This window comes from Caretta caretta, chromosome 25 (assembly GCF_965140235.1).
Source record: "Caretta caretta isolate rCarCar2 chromosome 25, rCarCar1.hap1, whole genome shotgun sequence".
NCBI classification, from domain to species: Eukaryota; Metazoa; Chordata; order Testudines; family Cheloniidae; genus Caretta; species Caretta caretta.
This window is the reverse complement of record NC_134230.1, coordinates 8399132-8419759: the sequence shown is the minus strand read 5'-3', so window position 1 is coordinate 8419759 and position 20628 is coordinate 8399132.

The following is a 20628-nucleotide window of genomic DNA, read 5'->3' as shown; positions in this document are numbered from 1 at the left end:
GCTGCCACTCAGTCCTCAGGCTCCACCCCAGTTGAAACACTGGTGCAGACTAGAACATTATTTGCAACAGTGTGTCAACTGTGGACCGTTCCCAGGGTCTTCTAGCCAGCTGTCGCTCACATGAGCTTTGGCTTCGCCCGAGGCAGGGAATGTTGTCCGCTGCAGTGATTGCTCCAGCCAGGCAGGGCTCAGTCCTCAGAGGTGCTGGGGGAACAGCAGCCAAAAGCAGAGCTGTAGCTGCTGGACTAGGCAACCTGTGTCTTATTCCCAGCGTTGCCACTGACCTGCTGGGTGACCCGGGGCAGGTCACTTCCTTGTTTTGCTTCTCCTCCAACACGTTGTCTCTCTGGCTTGTGAGTCCTTTAGGGCAGGGACTGCCTCTTACTATGTGTCCGTGTAGCACCCTGCACAAGGGAGCCCTGACTTCAGCTCGGAATGCGGGAGCTCTGATGATACACATAATACTAAAAACTGTGGCCAAACTAGGTTTAAGTCCGTGGCACAGCTTCTGCTTCCAGCAGCTTCTCTGGCCAGGCAATCTCATTTGGATTTATTTCTGTTCACTGCAGGGGATCAGCTCTTCTGCCTGGGTCCTCAGAGGTTTAATTAAACAGGACCCTGCCAAGACCCAAAGGAGCAGCCAAGTCAGGCTCCATTACTTGACTTGCCTGCAGAGCCAAAGCTACCGACAGTTCTTGGGCCAGTTCTTCTGCCAGAACAAATGGGTCCAGCTCCATTGAAGCCCCTGGAGCAATGTCTGTCTATTTACCCCAGCTGAGCATCTGGCTCGCTTAAGCTAGTTTGCAAATATTCCAAATTCCATAAATCTTTTTTTCACCCCGGGCTGTCTCATTATCTTAAGAACAAGGGTATGTTTGTTTGCAATGAGAAAGCCTCAGGCGGTAGGGGCGGAGGGGGCCAAGGGTAATTTCTGCCCACTGAGGGCTTGATTCTGTTCTCAGTTGCACGGGTGCGAAAGGGGAGGAAATTCAGTGGAGTCAATGGGCCTGATTCTTTCTCCACCCAAGGGCTTTATTCTGCAAAGTGCTGAGCACCTCCTGGGAGCACGGTGCACCTTAAACTCCACATAAACTCCGTGGAAGCTGGTGGCACTCAGCACCTTGCAGGAGTGAGCCCTTGGACAGGTGTAAATCAGGAGTAACTCCATTGAAAGGAAGGCTGAATTTGGCATAGTAGCAGCTCCTGGGGGCTCAGCAGACCTGGGTTCACTTGCCAGTTCTGCCTCTTTGTGTGACCTCAAGTAAGTCATTCTATTTCTCGGTGCCTCAGTTTCCCATCTGTAAAGTGGGGATAATAATACTTGCTCACTCCACTGCCTTGTCTATTTAAACTGGAAGCTCTTTGGGGCATAGTCTCTCACTATGTTTAGGTACAGTCCCTAGCTCAGGGGGGCTCCTGGATGCCGCTGGAATCTTATTACTGCAATCTATGGTATCGGATTCCAGGATAGTCATTCTGTCTGTGTGTCCCGCTGAAACCTAAAACTAGTTTTGAGTCGGTGTGAAGCGATGGAAAGCTACAAGCAGGGCGGAGAGCTCTTTTTGTTTAGTATGTCACCAGGTTCCGTCACCCCTGGGATTCGCGGTCTGTTACTGTCCAATTCTTAAATCCTCAGCTATTTTAGGCTATTTTACACCTACAGCACGGGCTTGCACCTGGTTTAATATAATTAAAGTCAATGGTATTAAATGAGCAGAAGCAAGAAAAGATTCAGGCCTAGTGACTAGACTCTGAACTCATTATGCCATGGGAAATCCCAAGTGACCCAAATTAAATACGTGGGACCACTCCCGAGTCACACAGGATCCTAGGAATTACAGCCTTGTTGCTAGCACTCATCCCATCTAGCCTTTGTCATAACAGTGCTGATAATTAATTGGTCTGGTATTAAGGTGGCTGTCTCCTGAATTCACCCGAGCTCTCCACTGCAATTTAACACCAGTCAAATCAAATGAGTCCTTACCATTAAAGATAGATAGCTAGATAGATAGAGACATAGAGACAGATATAACACACACAGATATAGCCTGCTTGCTCAAAAAAGTGGCAAGGGGGAAAATAGGCAGATATTGGTCCATCCCTAACGATATTTGCTGGTCTCCCAAGAAGAGAACAAACATAATCTCTTTTTCTGAGGGTTTCTGCATTTCAAAGTAATATCAGAAGGGCTTGAAGCTTAATCTTCATTACCCAGGAGGCTGTGGGAATCAGGCAAAAGGGAAAAAATCTAATCAATACGGCAGTATGAATTTACTCCCAGTGGGGTCCAGGGCACCAATAATTTTTGTCTTCTCTCTGTTAAAGAGATAGTGTCATTTTAATTCAACGGTGTGTCAATTGCTTTAATCGGAGGTGGGCATTGGGGAAGTCATCAAGCCACGTGGCTGGACAGCACACCCCAAAGGGGGGACTGGTTCCAGAGGGACGGAGTCAGGGTTTTTGTTGGATTTTTGATTTTTCCTGTGGGTCTTCAGAACATCCCCTCCCCCTTTTCCTCAGCTCCTTTCTTTTCTTTCCAACTGGTGAACACAGCCAGGAAGTGTGTGATGCCTTTTGGTAAAGGGTTATACGGGCACAGTGGGTGTAATTACATCCGGGATAAAAATGACACGAGGTTGAACAATATTACCAAGGGGCTGGAAGGAAAGCTAGGCAGCAGGTGAAGCAACAGACTTGTTTTATTTTTAACCAGTTCCTTGCATCTACTAACTGCATTATGGTGACATTTATGACTGAAGGTGCTGAGATCCTGCATAACAGCATTGTAGCGGGGTGGTCACCCCGCTCCTGCCTTGAAGGGGTTAAAAGCAGCCCAGGAGAGGGTTGCTGCTAGGGAAAAGCTGATTGGCCAAGCAGCCACAGCTGTAGCCAGTGCAATCAGGGCCCAGCTGGCCCTTATAAGAGGGCAGTGGGCCAGAAGGAGGAGGACAGTCTCAGTCTCTCGATGTTGAGAGGGAAGGGCCTGGTTGCTGGGGAGCGTACCTGTGTTCCTAAGGTGGAGCAGGGCTAGGGGAAGGCCAGAGGAGCTGCGGGAGCTCCAGGCTGGAAACCCCCCAGGCTACAGGCCTAGTGTAAGGCGAGAAAGGGTACTGGGCTTGCAGGGGGCAGCCCACGGGTGGGCAGAGGCAGCAAGTCCAAACCCCTTCTTGCCTATGATGAGTGGCTTAGATACTGCAGTCTGCCCCCAGTGAATGGGGGCTAGATGGTGACTGGGCAGTAGCCTATACTGAGATGAGGATGGGGGTAGAGGGTGGGGGTTCCCCTGGGAGGGGAGACCTAGAGTGTGGAGGTTACTCCTATGGGGCAGCACCCCAAAAGAAAGGGGCACCGGGATCTGGGAGGGACAGGGGGGCCAGCAGAAGCAGGACACTGGCCTGCAGAGGGTGCTCCGGAGCTGGAAACAGAGCTAATTCCCAGGAACCAGTAGGAGGTGCCGCAGGGGTGAGTCCTGCCCGTCACAAGCATCTGGGAATATGAGCTTGAATTCTGAACAGCTGTCTGGTAGATTTTTGGTCATGGAGATGAGGGAATGGCTGCTGTTTGTACTAATGTACTACCTACGTGTGGGCCAAAGTATTCACTGTTCCCCTTCTGCTGATCATCCTACAGAGATCATAAGGAACCAAACCCAGGACCTCCAAAGCTAACCCATGAGTCTGTGTAGCTTGAGTAAAGCCCTCAACTGGGTCTTTAACAGACTTGTATCTGCTATGGATCAAGCACAGGCGGGGATGCATTATCACACACACCAAACAGTCGGTTGCAATATCTCCCCTGCTGAAAAGTTTCTGACAACCAGCCAGGAAACAGACACAATACCATGTGATTTATGGGTGCCAATCTCAATCTGTGAAAATTCTAGCCTTAGCCCCTCCATTCTGTTGTTGCTCTGCCTGTAACACAGGGGATAACACCTGTCCACCTTTGTGCAGCACTTTGAGCTCTATTTACTGCAGTATGTAGGTAAAGTTGTAATGGGCATATCAGATAGATGGACAGATAAATAAATATGTGTATGGAGAGAGAGAAAGAGGGTATGTATATGGGGATAGATAGATATGTACAGTATCATATATACTACATACTGTAAGTGGAGTATGAACCATGAATAGTAAGTAGTTGACCTGAACAGCTGGCCAACAACTCAACTCCTCCCACTTAAACCAGTTTTAAGGTGTGATGGGGTGAAAGTCTTGTACAGCTAAGAATGATTGGGTAGATAAACTGTCAATCAGTGAGAGAGACAGGGGTGGGACTTCACTTCTCTGCAAAGGGTTCTGGGTAGGGAAGCCCTTTATAAAACTCCTGTCCCTCCCACCCAGAGAGGTGGGTTGCAGGACTGACGAGGCAGGGTCACTTGGATCTGTAAGACATGTGGAGAACTTTGGATGGGTAAATGGCCTGATGTTATGGAGTTGGACCATTTTTTGGGGGGAGGTTAAAATAATTTTTGGTACCATCTTTTGATAAACCTCTTTGCGCTGAATCCTGCTGACTTGTCTGGCTAGCCTCAACCCCACATTTTGTCTTGGTTGCCTGCGGAAATTTACCAGCCTAATTAAACCACTATAATTATACTTCTATGGTTAAACCAACTCCTCCAGTGGACACTTCTTCTGGAATAAGATGTACACATAGGGAGTTATACTGGTTTAACTAGAGATATATAATTATAGTGCTTTAATTAGGCTGGTAAACTTCCCCTAAGTAAATGCAAATCAATTAACTTCAGGGAAGTAACTCCTGATTTACACAGCTGCAACTGAGGGGAGAGTCACGGTCGGAAGTTGAAATTTGCTCACACTGAACAAGTGTGAGGAGAAAACAAATGAGGAAAAATAAGTCTCTTTCAGGGCATGTTGGAAGGGATCCACAAAAGTTCTTAGCTTTCTGAACCCCTTAGTTAGGTGCCTAAGTCCCAGTTTTGGCTCCCCAGTGATCCACAAAACTCCTGCCAAACCCTGTAGGTGCCTAAATTCACTCCGTGCCTAAATTTTCCAGGGGAAAAGTTCCCTTTGTGCCTTTGTTTCTGCCTCTGGGCATGTGGACTACTGCCTTCTTCTAGGCATCTGGATGCCTATCACCCACCTAGCCCCTTGAAATATGTGTTAACTCCTGATGCTAAACAATCGGTTCCACCTTGTATTTAACTGTGGCACCCCGAGTACATTTCCCACTCACCGGACGATGAGCTCTGTGGCGCTCGAAAGCTTGTCTCTTTAACCAACAAAAGAAGTTAGTCCAATAAAGGATATGACCTCATCCACCTTGTCATTTTAGCAGCAGGATTGAACCAGGGACCTCCAGGCTGCACGCATATAGCATGAGCTCAAGCATAATAAGTGCGGCTGTAACAACTTCTATCCCCTATAGCTACGCCCAGAGGAGGGTCTGAAATACACACTCCCTAGTGGGTTTTGCTATCATAGAGCAAAAGAGGCTGTCCAGTCTCTTGAGCCATCTGATCTCGCGTAAATAATACATTTTATTGAAAATAAAACCAAGGGATATGAGGCAGGACAGACCATCCTGAGATGAAGAATAATAAACTTTTGTTAGAGATTCTCAGAGCACTTTAAAGATAGCAGTGAAGTTAGCCTTGGCCAATGCTCATGGACTGAGTGCAGCGCTAGGAGTGAGGAGACCTGGCCTCTTTTCCTGGCTCTGCCACTGATTTGCTGAGTGTCCTGGGACATGTCACTTACCTACTTGGTGCCTCAGTTTACCCATCCATAAAATGGAGGTTATGCTGCTGAACCACCATGGAAAGCGCTTTGAGCTCTCCAGCTGAAAAAGCCCTATTGAAGCGTCAAGTATTGTCACTGTTAGTGACAGGCCCAGGAGCCAGTGTTAAAATGTTTCTCAGACTCCAAGAGACAAACACACCCAGCTTGCACAAACCAGGTTGCTGGAGAATATTCCCCAACCAAGCACTTCACCACAAAATTAAGTCGACCTAAGTTACGTCAGCGTAAAGCCACCACAGTAATTAGATCACTTTTGCACGTCCACGCTACCCTCCTTGTGGCAGCAGAAGATGTTCTCACCAGGAGCGCTTGCACTGATTGAACTGTCAGTGTGGGGGGTAGAGCATTGGGGGACAGCTTCTGAAAGGCAGCAACAGTCGACATAAGCAACACAATGTCCAATCTGACATTGCATCAACCTAACTACATTGACACTGGTTCTTCGCCTCTCGCAGAGGGGAAGCTATTAAGTCGGTGTAGTGGGCGAGTTACGTCGGTGGGAGCTACGTTTTAGTGCAGATACTTACAGAGATGCAGCTTACATTGACTTAATTCAGTAGTGTGTAGATCAGGCCTGAGTGTTGGTGATGGACTCAGGGATAAGATCTGAATCTTGGGGAAAGGTGATCAGGCTTAGGGAAGGACAGGGAAGTGGAAAGGAGAGATCCTAAGGCTGAAAAAACTTGCCCTGCCCAACCCAAGAGAAAAGCAATAGTCCACATCTGATTAAATAGTTATATTTCCCACCCTGTACTTAAGGCTTCTCTTTTCAAACCAGCATGTCCCAGATACCACGGTGATGGACAGGTGGATATATACCAGGAAAAGCATAGCCTATTGCCCCAGATATAAAAATTACTTTTTAAATTTTGGACAGGCAAATTTTGGTTAAAACCCAAACTCTCATCTGCGTCCCCTCCCCACAGATAGAGCTAGGTCATACTCTCTGTGGGAGAGGAAAGTAGTGCTAAGCCACCTATGTGGCTCTGGGGCCAATCTGCATCAGCTAGGTCTCTCGGTGCACCCCCAGGGCTGCTCTAACATACACCATCTGACCGAGGCTTCCAAGGGACTGGGCCTGCAGCCAGCAATTGCTGGGTCACCCTATTGGCTGCATGGCGGAAGCCCAGGACTGGAATAACTGGGGGGACAGGAAGTCAAGATTGAGGGATATTTGGTGAGATGTGTTTTCATAGATATTAAGATCAGAAGGGACCATTATGATCATCTAGTCTGACCTCCTGCACAATGCAGGCCACAGAAGCTCACCCACCCACTCCTGCAATAAATCTGTCACCTATGTCTGAGCTATTGAAGTCCTCAAATCATGGTTTAAAGACTTCAAGGTGGAGAGAATCCTCCAGCAAGTGACCTGTGCCCCACGCTGCAGAGGAAGGCGAAAACCCCCAGGGCCTTTTCCAATGTGTTTGAGACGCTTAGGACTGCAAGAGCAGTGGAGACAGTGGGCAGGATTGAACTGTGTGGGCAGATCTGCGTGTGGAGTCCCCAGGAGTTGAACAGCAGTGCAGCTGGAGGGCAAGAGCGGGTCGCATTGGCAGAGTGGCATGTGGGAAGAACCTAGGATGGACCAGCAGGGAAAAAGGGGTGCCGGGTAGGACTGAGGTGCTGCCGTGGAGCTGTGTGCAGAGAGCTCCGAGCATGTGTATGTCTTCTTGCCAGAGCTATCAGCCCCTCACTACAATGCAGTGAATGCACCCAATCGTTGGAACTTTAAAACAAAATGTAAAACAAGGAATAATGGTAACAAAAAAGGCTTAATTAATTGGAGTGAATTGCATCACAATAGTGATTTCTCAGTAACATGGCTAAGTGCCCCATTATTCTGATTTCACTCAGTATTCATGGATAGTAAATAAATCACAGGATTAGTAGCTGGCTGCAGAGGTGGAGGGTGGAGGTAGCAGGGTAGCTGGCACCTCTACAGGTCTTTTGTCAATAACCTCAGCGCTTCCGACTGGGATGGCAAACAAAAAATTACAATAAAAACATGCTTTTTTTTAAGCCTTTGGAAAATTTCCCCTGGAGATTCCCTGGGAAGCCTTTCCTGCTCGCATCACCTCATCAATGCTCCACTCTGTTTATCAATATGCTATTAATACTGGCTTATTTGAAATCATTTGTTTTCTGACCACTCCAATTCCTTGGCTGCCCCCAGGAAATGATTCCAAATGGAGACTGCGGCTGAGCAGAATGCAGATGGCTCGATTGGCGGGGGGGCGGGGGAGCCGTGCAGAGTAGGGGACGTGGGGGAGGCTGCCCGGTGAGTTTAGATCAGATGGAAAATTCAGATCCAGACTGTAACTTTGTCAGCATTGGAGGTTCTGCAGATCGGGGGCCTGAACCTGTGAAGACTTATGTCTCCAATTAATTCGACAGCTGTGCATCAGAGAGGACAGTGGCCAATGCACTAGACTGGGCCCAAGGTATATAGTCTCTATTCTGAGCTCTGTCACCAGTGGCCTTTGCAAGTCCCTTAATCTCTGTCCCTCACTTTCACATCTGCAAAATAGGGTCAAGCAGGCTTCATTTTCCCCACCCTTCATCCATCTCTATTGTAATCAGTCTATGTACAGTGGCACAACTAAGGAGAGGCAGTGCTAGGTAGTGGTTAGGACACTGGGCTCGTATGCCGAGGTTGTGCGTTCTGTTCCCAGCTCTGTCACTGATCTGGTGTGTGTGACCTTGAGCAAGATGCTTCCACTCTCTATGCTGCTTTTGCATCTTATTTATTTCGATGGCAAGCAAGGGCAGGGGGAATCTCTGCCTGTCAGAGCAGGTTGGGAAATTTCACTCAGTGTCAAACAGTGCCAATGTGTCGAAACAAGAACCATTTGCCACAAAAGGTGGGTTTGACAGATTTTTCATATCCATTAAGAAATTTTTTTAGAAACTATCGCCTTTTCAATTTGATATTTTAGAAACAAAAGATTCCAGTTTTCTGGTTCAAATCTACTTTTTGCTTAGAAATCTAACCTAATTATAGTGAAAATAAATAAACACATAAATAAAATGGTCGAAATCTAAATGAAATGTTTTGAAATGCTCGGAACGAAACATCTCGAATGACTCAAACAGAAAACTTTGTCAGAACGTTCCAGATTCAATTCGGGATGATTTTCTGATATCCCAACTTTGTTTGCCGGATGGGGAAAGCACTTCCCACCCAGCTTTCCTCACTATGTGCAGTGCCCAGCACAATGGGGTCAGGGTCGCTAGAAGCTATCGTAAACTATATAATCTTTCAGATATTTTGTACATACATGTGTGTCCCCTTTGAAGCCCTAGTCCACAGACAGAGCTAACCCTGGTGCTGTGCTTAGCAGGCCCACCCACTGGTGTGACCTTGCGGGTCTTTGAAGTAGGTGTGTTTTTATGTTGCAGATGAGCTCTTTGGCCTATTGTATTTGATAACCAGACTAACCTGTTTGCTGCTGCGCATACTGAGTGCATCGAGCCCTTGGGCACGTAAGTCACAGAATCTAAAGATGCAAAATGCCTATTAGGTCATCCCGTCCATCCCCCCTGCCAGTGCAGGGATTGGTACGTCCTAACGTTCCATGCATTGATTGAAATAGAAAGTCAATTAATATCAGCAGCATAGGAATATGGAGTGTGTAAGCGTGTAGGCTCAGCAACAAAGCAGTGTTATCTAGGCTTAGACTGTCTTTCTCTCATCAGCATAACAGCAGGGGTCTTAGACTTGGCATTACATTTTGTTTCCTTAAATTCCCCCTGCCGTTTCAAAGGGAAGCTTTCTGTTGTATACTGTTGCTCCGTACCATTGAACAGTTGCTGGGTCCCTATATCAGAGGTGGCTGCATTTCAGTGGCAGGAAGAGCCATTCCTATACATATACATATAGCATTTAGGATCCTGTGGGAGGGAAGGCACCATTAGAAACGTGAAGCATATCACAGTTCAGGCACCTGCTGTTCACTGTTACAGGCTAAAAGAGAACAACTGGGCTGGAACTGACTGTGCAGCGCAAACTTCTCTGCAATGGTTGGAATCCAAGCATCTTGACTCGGAGAGGAAATGTGCTCTACTGCGTAAGCTGCTGCATTAATAATCGAGAACCCTTGGGTCTCTTTCCAGCTCTGTCGCTGACATACTCTGTGACTTTGGGCAGTTTGTTTCATGCCTCTGTTTCCTCTCAGTTTGACTGTGACATTTCTTTGGCAAGGGCAAAATCAAAAGTCAAGGTGAGGCCAACTCAGGGCTGCAGCGTTCTGATGTGGAGCTCAGAACCAGAGCCAGCTCCAATTGATTTGGGAGGCGGTGTGGTCTATAGTGGGTGGAGCACTGGACTGGGGCTCAGGAGCTCTGCGCTGTATTCCCAGCTTCACTGACTGGCTGCATGACCTCGAGCAAGTCATGGCCCTCCTCAGGGCCTCAGTTTCTCCATCTGTAAAATGGGGGTAATGGTACTGCCCTTCTTTGTAAACAGCATTGAACTCTACAGATGAAAATCTCTGTATAAGAGCTAGGTGTAAAGACACATTAGACTCCCTTTCACTTTCCAGCTTCATTTGCAGCTTGGCCCTCGTTAGGGGCTGGTGAGGGTTTAAGCAGGGACAGGGATGGCAAATTGGGAGCAGCGCTACAGAAGCTGCCTTGGATTGAAATCTATCCCTTCCAAGGCAGTTCTGTTCTCTCGAGGCCTCCAATCCCAAACTGCAGTAGAGCTGGTCATTGTGCTGCGTCTTAAAATTCCTGTGTAGGGACTGCAGCTGCAAGGGGCTGGTGAATCAATTAATCAATCATAATCGAGATTACAGGGTGTAATCATAATTAATTTTCAGACCTGATTGATCATGTCACGGTTTTCTCATGTTCGTGTGAGTTGGGTTGATAAAACTGACTGTTTAATGGAGCTTTTACGGGCTTCTTCCACTCCCAGCACATCCCTGGGGTTTTGCTCCGGCTGGGAGGAAAAGAGCCCAGCATCCCCATGAAAAATCAAAGCAACCAGCTGGTGGAGGGGGAATTAGCTTGCACAAGAACCTCAGCTGGGAGGATTGGCTTCAGTTCTTACTGGCCAGCCCCATGAAGCAGGGTAATGATTGCTGCTACCTGAGGAGTTAATATTCCAAAGTCTTATAGCTGCAGGGATCCAGGGTGCAACGGCGGTATGCGTGCAGCTGGGTGACAGATGTTAGATACGCCTGTATAATTTTACATATATACTGTCCCTTAATGCTGGCTTTTCTCAATGGTGCAATGAGCTGGCTGATAGGCCCGTGCACCACTGCCATCTTCTGGAAGGAATCAGAACGGTGCAGCTGTGAGCCACAGTCCCTCTACTGCTAGCAGGGAATGAAGGTTTTCTTTTAGTGCATGTTACGGGGTGGGGGGGGGATCTCTTCCTCTGTCAACATGATGTTCCCAGTGCAGCACAGTGACAAGCAGGAAGATACTGGGGAGTTACAATGCTCTTCTTCTCTGAACCAGTGGAGACCCAAGGGACTTGTGGGTATTTGGTCTGCTTGACTTCCTAGCAAAACCTGCAGGGGAGCTGTATCTTCCCCATGAAATTCATAGAATCATAGAATAACAGAGTTGGAAGGGACGTCTGGAGGACATCTAGTCCAACCCCCTGCCCAGAGCAGGACCAATCCCAACTAAATTATCCCAGCCAGGGCTTTGTCAAGCCTGACCTTAAAAACTTCTAAGGAAGGGGATTCCACCACCTCCCTAGGTAACGCATGCCAGTGTTTCACCACCCTCCTAGTGAAAAAGTTTTTCCTAATATCCAACCTAAACCTCCCCCACTACAACTTGAGACCATTACTCCTTGTCCTGTCATCTGCTATCACTGAGAATAGTCTAGATCCATCCTCTTTGGATCCACCTTTCAGGTTGTTAAAAGCAGCTATCAAATCCCCCCTCATTCTTCTCTTCCATAGACTAAACAATCCCAGTTCCCTCAGCCTCTCTTCATAAGTCATGTGTTCCAGTCCCCTAATGATTTTTGTTGCCCTTCGCTGGACTCTCTCCAATTTATCCACATCCTTCTTGCAGTGTGGGGCCCAAAACTGGACACAGTATTCCAGATGAGGCCTCACCAATGTCGAATAGAGGGGAATGATCACGTCCCTCGATCTGCTGGCTATGCCCCTACTTATACACCCCAAAATGCCATTGGCCTTCTTGGCTACAAGGGCACACTGCTGACTCATATCCAGCTTCTCGTCCACTGTCACCCCAGGTCCTTCTCTGCAGAACTGCTGCCTAGCCATTCGGTCCCTAGTCTGTAGCGGTGCATGGGATTCTTCCGTCCTAAGTGCAGGACTCTGCACTTGTCCTTGTTGAACCTCAGATTTCTTTTGGCCCAATCCTCCAATTTGTCTAGGTCCCTCTGGACCCTATCCCTACCCTCCAGCGTATCTACCACTCCTCCCAGTTTAGTGTCATCCGCAAACTTGCTGAGGGTGCAATCCACGCCATCCTCCAGATAAATTGCTTTACTCTTTTAGGGGACAGGGTGGTTCGGAGGCCTGGCATGCTAGAGACTGTCATATTTAGGTCCCTGGTTTAAATATAGCAGGCCCAGCAATGACCAACCCTCAGTTGGCTGCTTGGAGATCTCTGCGAGGGGAATACAAGGGTCTGAGTCCCACTCCTATGAGACCGCAGCGTAAATCTGGGTGAAATGTTTTGAGCAAAATGTTTTTTGGGGGAAAAAAATGCAGATTCAGCTTGACTGAAATGTTTTGGGAATTCATGCTGAATTTGCAGACTTGTTTTGGTCAAAACAAAATTCCAACAAACTCAAAACGTTTTTATTTTTTTGGACTCAAAATGACTATTTCTAAATTTCCCTCAATTTTATTTTGAAAAAAATTGAAAAATGTTATGAATTGTGTTTCAGGTCAAATCAAACAATTCCCCCTCCCTTGATTTTTTGGAACCATCAGTGATGCGAAAAAAAGCAGGTATTCACCCAGCTCTACTCTGCAGCAGCTCCAGGAAGCTTGATGGGTTACACTGCTATTACACAGCTGAATACGATCCACAGCTTCGGTATCTGATTCAGGCACCACCCCCATCCCCAGGAAAGTCTTGGAGACATCCACCTCCTAGCCACCATGTTCAGCAAACTTGACTTATGCTGCCACTCCAGGACACCATCCCAAGAGCATGGACTAGGCCAGGCTGCATGGAGAAGCTGTTGGGTTTATCATCATGCTTCAGAGAAGGCCTCCTGTGGCTAGATTTTTAAAGGCACTGAACACTCTCTACTCCAGCTGGAGTTAGTGGGAGCTGAAGGTGTCCAGCACCTCTGATAAGGCCTCATGGTGCATGGACATTTTGTGCCCATCCATTTCTTCACAACGCTCCTGTCTCTTAGGGGATGGGATTGTGAAGTGTTGGCTCTGCAGAGCAGGAAAGTCATGGCCTAGAACTTCTAGCATGGAACATCAGGCATGTCTGTGTGAGAAGCAAGGGAGAGCATTACAAACCGGACCATACTGGATAGGCCTGCCAAATATCTGAGCCTGTTCTTTAGGCTGGACCATTCAGCTCAAGCCAGGAATGCTTTGGTCCAGCAGAAATCACCACAGTTGAGAGATGCTGGCTAGGAGCCCTCTGAATGTCATGAGCATAAAGTAACTAGACATGGATCAATCCATCAGTGCACAGCTGTGGCTAAATACTGCTGTGCTCACCTCGCTCCAATTAAACTCTCATTTCCGATAGATCCCTTTGTGTCTCTGACTCTCTGCCTGTCTCAGAGGCCTGGGTCTGGATGCGGGTCTTCCTCATCTGTAGGCTGCTAATTCAAACCAGCAGTGACCATTGAGGGAGAGAGGCTTCAGGGGCTCCTCTCGGATACTGCCCACAGAATTCGGACTAACTTCCCTCCTTTTCTGGCAGACTCAGCAGGATGGTCCCGGAAGCCTGGTCAACCTTCTCACCCCTAGGTCAGAGCTAAGGAACAGTGGGCGGAAGGAACGCACTGCCATTGCTCTGTCCTCACCTCGGTCAGTCCATCCAGGTTGGCTGCAGAGGTTTTCCCTTGTTCGTCTCTCTCACTCCATCCTGCGGCAGCAGGCAGTCAAATTCTGGGGCAGAGATCAGAGCTGTGAAAAATGCACCCAACTCCAGCTGGCTCAGTTACAGACTCAGGCCAGGTTCCCAAGCTGGGGCTATTTTACCATCATGCCTGAAAACCAGTGGCTTTGACTTTCTTCTTTTGGGATTCAGGGCTTGAGAACTCACAGCGGAGGAGAACCAAGCACCAAGCTCCACGCAGCTCCATTCGCCACAGTGCAAGAGCTGCCTCTTTGCTGAGGTTCCCTCCTTCCTCTCTCAGTCCAAGACAGGTGCAGATCAGGCTGGGAGACAGCACACAAATTAAACCAGGAAGGTTCAGTTCAAGTTGTGAGCCGGGCCTGAAGGTCTGCTTTAATTTGATCTGAACTAGAAATAGCTCTGAAAGAAAGAAAACCCCTGTGGATGGGTTCGGGTCTGAGTGCATAGCTGAAATTCCAATCTGCCCTGGCTTTTCTCCAAACACCATGGGCTTGGGAGAAGTTCTGGTCTGGCTTCTAGCACACACACAGGATCTCACCAGACTCATCTTACTCAGAACCCTCTGCTCGACCCCTGAATTTATTCCTATGGACTCTCAGCACCATCTCCCTGAACCCTGGTCCAAGGAGATGTTTGTGCAGAGTGGAACTCGATTACTGCAGAAACCCTTCATCTCGCCTGGTCAACAAAAGCTATGTGTGAGCATGTGTATGCATGGAGGGGGGTGGGGGGGGAAGAGGTTGGCTACAGGAAGGGACATGGCCAACTTGGTCTCACAAGGACTGGACCAGGTGGGGCAGCTGGAGAGATGTGTGGGGACCAGACCAGCCGGAGGGTGTGGGAGCTGCCAGGACTGAAAGGCCTGGCGGGAACCCACACAACAGAAGCTTGGTATTGATTTCCCATCGATCCAACACAACCACATTCTGCAGCGGCCGCTGTCCTACATTTCAATCCCACACCTTCGCCTCTGACTTTAATGGGTTTCCTCACAGCCCAAAGCTTTATTTAACCAGAAGGGGAAGGATCTCGGTTACAGCGGCCAGAAACAAAGGAAGCGTATTTCATAAGGGCCACTCACAGCCAGTTTGTTTTTGCTTGTCTTATTTAAAAATATAAGAGCTACACAGGCATAATATATTACACACACAAATGTGCATGCACACACATGGTTTCACACACACGTATACAGATGTGTACATGCATGCATCTGTGTACACACACATTATATATATATATATATATATATATAAAAATATTTGGCTTTTATATAGCCCCTTTCATCCCTAGAGCTCTCTCTCTCTCTCTCACACACACACTCACCATTATAAATATATGGGGCATTCTTCAGACATAAAGAAGTTGAAACTCTGCTTTAGTGTAAAACTCAGCTCCGCCTTAGCTCCGGAGCTGTAACTGGTGCCCCACTCTGTGGATGTATGTGTGTAAAAATACACGCACAGATCTTTGCACCTCCCCTCCCACACACAATTACTGAACAACTAATATAGAAGATCTGTATCTAGAAAAGGATGGATCTGTATTTCCTAGGTATTTCTAACACAACCATCACAGTAGTGTCTATACCCACTAAATAGAGCATGAAGGTTCCCAAGCGGTTGATCCATAACAGACTTCGGTTCATTATGTGTTCCCCCCACTCCGTTTTAAAGAATTGTCAGAGCTTGGCTTAATGCCTAGGTGAAGCAAGACATGATAATCATCTTCTGGATAAAGAGCTGAGTTCCTGTAGCGAAGTCATACTCACCGCGGCGGCGCCTCCTGCTGGTTGTCCTGGGAATTAGCTCATGTCCCGCTCCAGAGTGCCCTCTGCTGGCCGGTGTCTTGTCTGCCTCAGGTCCCATGTCCCTCCCAGGACCCCGGTGCCCTTTACCTCGGGGTGCTGCCCCACAGCAGTCCCCCCACACTCTGGGTCTCCCCTCCCAGGGGAACTCCCCGCCCTCTAACCCCACCTTGCCTCAGTGGCTACTGCCAGTCGTCATCTAGCCCCCTCTCACTGGGGCAGACTGCAGTCCGTAACGGCAACTCATCATTGGCAAGGAGGTTTTTCCAATAAGGCCTCTGCCTAACCCCAGGCTTCACCTCTTTAGCTCCAGTACCTGCCTTGGGCCTTCAACAAGGCCAGCAGCCTGGGGAGTTGCCAGGCTGGAGCTCCCCAGCTCCTCTTGCTTTTCCCCAGCTCTGCTCTGCTCTGCTCTGCTCTGCTTCAGGCACCCTGTGCACCAAGGCAGCTATGTCCTTCCTCCAAGTCTGGAGAGAGACTCACCCAGCTTCTCCCTGAGCCTTTATAACAGGGCCAGGTGTGGCCTGACTGGGGCGTGGCCCCAGCTGTGGCTGCTTCCCCAATCCGCCTAGCTTTCTCAGGAGCGGGGCAACCGCCCCACTACTGCTCCACAACCTCCTACAAAACACTCGGGAGATGGACTTGGGGGGACAAGTTCATAATAAATCAGTGTTCAAACAACTGGAAATAATATAAAAAAAAAGCATTAAGTGGGGAGTGGTGGGTGGCACAAGGCCTGGCATCAGCCTTCCTCTTTACAACCAATCTCTCTCCTGCACCTGGGTGCTGGGCCGCCTCCGCATTTCTATTGTCTCATTGCCTTGTCCAAACCTCATGCCAGTGAGCGTTTTGCCCCTGTTGGGAGCAGAATGAGGCCAACCCTGAGTACTTCTGAAAGACCCCTACTGACTCCCCCCTCCAATCCCCTCCTTCCGTCTTTGAACTAGACCAAAGCCGCATCAGGTCCCTTTGATGTAGCATGTTCTCAGCGTCTTCCAGCCAATGAGCCCACTGGCTCCCTGAGGCGGAATATGGACGCTGTGGTTACTTTTTGATTTATACCGAGATGGGAAAAGAAATATATTTTCTTCAGTTATTAATCAGTGAGGTGTGAGAGGGAGACATGGGCTGGAAATTAACTCCCTGACCTTTGGGTTGGGTTTTAATTCCCTCCCTCCTCTTTCCTGAGTCCAGCTCCATTCAACTCTAATAGATCCTCTTCCCCCCGGGAAAGGTCAAACAACTTCCACTCCAAGATGGAGAAAGACAGGGCTGCTACCCAGGAGAAACTCAGCCGATGACACAGCGCTGTCAAGGGAGGGAGTTTTCTGGACCCTGCCCGGTGTCTGTACCTTTAAATGCAGACAGAAAGGCACAGGTATAGCTGAAGGAGGGAGCTCTCTACACGTCTCTTCTCCTCCCAAAATCCCATTCTCCCCATCTAGACCTCCCAGTGACCAGTGGCTTATGTGGGGCCTGGATTTAATCCATCCTAAGAACCCGCAACTAACCCATTGCAATTGCTCTGGTGTGTACACACACACACACAAATATACCTGCACACCTCTGCAAATGCACACACCCCAAATCAAAAGGCTTCTGTCTGCTAATGTGCTTATTCTGTTTTATTCTATTTTGTTCTCGTTTGGTCTATTCTAGCCACATTGCACCCATCACTGTGGCATCTGGTCGCTTGGCATCCTGTCTCCCTATTCTACTAGTTCTACCACCTGCTCCTTCACCTCTCTGGCAGAGGGCCTCCACCCACTGATCCTCAGACCCAGCTTCCTGGGTGAATGGGCGCCCTTTCTGCCAGGGCCCAGGTGAGTGGATCTATGGATCCTGCCTCAGTTTACCCCAGCAGGTGCCTATACTTTTGCAGCTCCAGTCCAGCACTACTCTCAAGCTGGCCAGACAGTACCAGTTCTGGGGAGCCAACTGGGACAGTTGGGATCCAGGTCTCTCCAGTACGGACAGTTTTACTTCCTTTCCAACCCAACCCAATTCCTCTTTGCTGAGCTGTGTGCACCTCCATACCATGCTGCTGTATTGTCAGCCTGACCTACCATGAAGATGCAGTCACTCCATGAGCAAAACCATCCAGGCCCAGGAGAACGGGGATAGCTGGCCACCACATGCTGAGTTTTTAAAAAAGGCTCCAGAGGTGATCCTGGCAATTACAGGCCGGTAAGCCTAACGTCAGTTCTTGGAAAATTGGTTGAAACTATAGTAAAGCCCAGAATTATGACCACACAGATGAAAATGACATGTTGGGGAAAAGTCAACACAGCTTTTGTAAAGGGAAATCATGCATTACCAATCTATTAGAATTCTTTGAGGGGGTCAACAGAGCATGATCCAGTGGATATAGTATACCTGGACTTTCAGAAAGCCTTTGACAAGGTCCCTCACCAAGGACTCTTAAGCAAAATAAGGAGTTACTGGATAAGAGGGAAGGTCCCTCTCATGGATCAGTAACTGATTAAAAGACAGGAAACAAATGGTCAGTATTCACAACTGAGAGAGGTAAATAGTGGGGTCCCCCAAGGATCAGTACTAGATCAGTGCAGTTCAACAGATTCATAAATAATCTGGAAAAAGGGGTAAACAGTGAGGTGGCAAATGTTGCAGATCACACAAAATTACTCAAGATAGTTAAATCCAAAGCAGACTGCAAAGAGTTACAAAGGGATCTCACAAAACTGGGTGACTGGACAACAAAATGACAGATGAAATTCAATGCAAAGTAGTGCACACGGGAAAACATAATCCCACCTATCCATGCAAAATGATGGGGTCTAAATTAGCTGTTACCACTCAAGAAAGATCTTAGCATCATAGTGGCGAGTTCTCTGAAAACGTCTGCTCAATATGCAGCGACAGTCAGAAAAGCTACCAGAATGTTAGGAACCATTAGGAAGGGGATAGATAATAAGACAGAAAATATCGTAATGCCACTCTATACATCCACGGTCTGCCCACATCTTGACTGCTGCGTGCAGTTCTGGTTACCCCATCTCAAAAAAAAAAATATTAAAATTGGAAAAGGTACAGAAAAGGGCAACAAAAATTATTAGGGGTATGGAGCGGCTTCTATCCGAGGAGAGATTTAAAAGACTGGGACTGTTAGCTTAGAAAAGAGACGACGAAGGGGAAGAGGATCGAGGTCTATGAAATCATGACGGGTGTGGAGAAAGTGAATACAGAAGTGTTATTTACTCCTTCACATAACACATGAACCAGGCGTCACCCAATGAAGTTAGCAGGCGGCAGGTTTAAAAACAAACATAGGAAGTACTTCTTCCCCTTGCCAGGGGATGTTGTGAAGGCCAAAGTATAACTGGGTTGACAACAGAATTAGATCATAGAATCATAGAATATCAGGATTGGAAGGGACCTCAGGAGGTCATCTAGTCCAACCCCTGCTCAAAGCAGGACCAATCCCCAATTAAATCATCCCAGCCAGGGCTTTGTCAAGCCTGACCTTGAAAACTTCTAAAGAAGGAGATTCTACCACCTCCCTAGGTAAGGCATTCCAGTGTTTCACCACCCTCCTAGTGAAAAAGTTTTTCCTAATATCCAACCTAAACCTCCCCCACTGCAACTTGAGACCATTACTCCTTGTTGTGTCCTCTTCTAGCACTGAGAATAGTCTAGAACCATCCTCTTGGAACCACCTCTCAGGTAGTTGAAAGCAGCTATCAAATCCCCCCTCATTCTTCTCTTCTGCAGACTAAACAACCAGTTCCCTCAGCCTCTCCTCATAAGTCATGGGTTCCAGACCCCTAATCATTTTTGTTGCCCTTCGCTGGATTCTCTCCAATTTTTCCACATCCTTCTTGTAGTGTGGGGCCCAAAACTGAACACAGTACTCCAGATGAGGCCTCACCAATGTCGAATAGAGGGGAACGATCACATCCCTCGATCTGCTCGCTATGCCCCTACTTATACATCCCAAAATGCCATTGGCCTTCTTGGCAACAAGGGCACACTGCTGACTCATATCCAGCTTCTCGTCCACTGTCACCCCTAGGTCCTTTTCCGCAAAACTGCTGCCTAGCCATTCGGTCCCTAGTCTGTAGCGGTGCAGTGGATTCTTCCATCCTAAGTGCAGAACCCTGCACTTATCCTTGTTGTACCTCATCAGATTTCTTTTGGCCCAATCCTCCAATTTGTCTAGGTCCCTCTGTATCCTATCCCTGCCCTCCAGCGTATCTACCACTCCACCTAGTTTAGTATCATCCGCAAATTTGCTGAGAGTGCAATCCACACCCTCCGTTCATGGAGGCTAGTTCCATCAATGGCTATTGGCCAAGATGGTCAGGGGTGCAGCCCCATACATGTTCCTAAACTGCTGGCTGCCAGATGCTAGGACTGAATGACAAGGGATGGATCACTCAATAAATTGCCCTGGTCTGGTCATTCCCTCTGAAGCATCTGGCACTGGCCGCTGTCGGAAGACAGGCTGTTGGGCTGGAGGGACCATTGGTTTGGCTGTTCTTATGTTCATCCCAGAACCCACAGAGCGAGTGCGGCTTGTGTCAGTGCTGTGTTGTTGTGTGAGAGCAGCAGCGGATCGACAGCGCTGGGGACTGACAGAGCAGTCCCAGCACAGACACTGGCCGTGGGAATTCCCCCTACGCTGCCCAGCAACGAGTCTCCAGCCAGGGCCCGGGAGGAGGTTAGTCTCCACGCCCTTGGCCTCTCTGACGACGAAACGTCCCGCTGTCATGAAATCATCATCCCTGGCTCTTCTGTCGCTCTTTTCATGAGTAGATCGTCAGTGTGGACACTCAGTACAGCAACGGGAGGGGCTGTCCCGTGACTGTAGTTAATCCACCTCCCTGAGACGTGGTTGCTAGGTCGATGGAAGACTTCGTCTATCGACCTAACTCTGCCTACACCAGGGTCAGGTGAGCATAGCTACATCTCTTGGGGCACAGATTCACCCCCTGTGAGATGCAGCTATGCCAAGGTAAGTTTTCAGTGTAGACCACC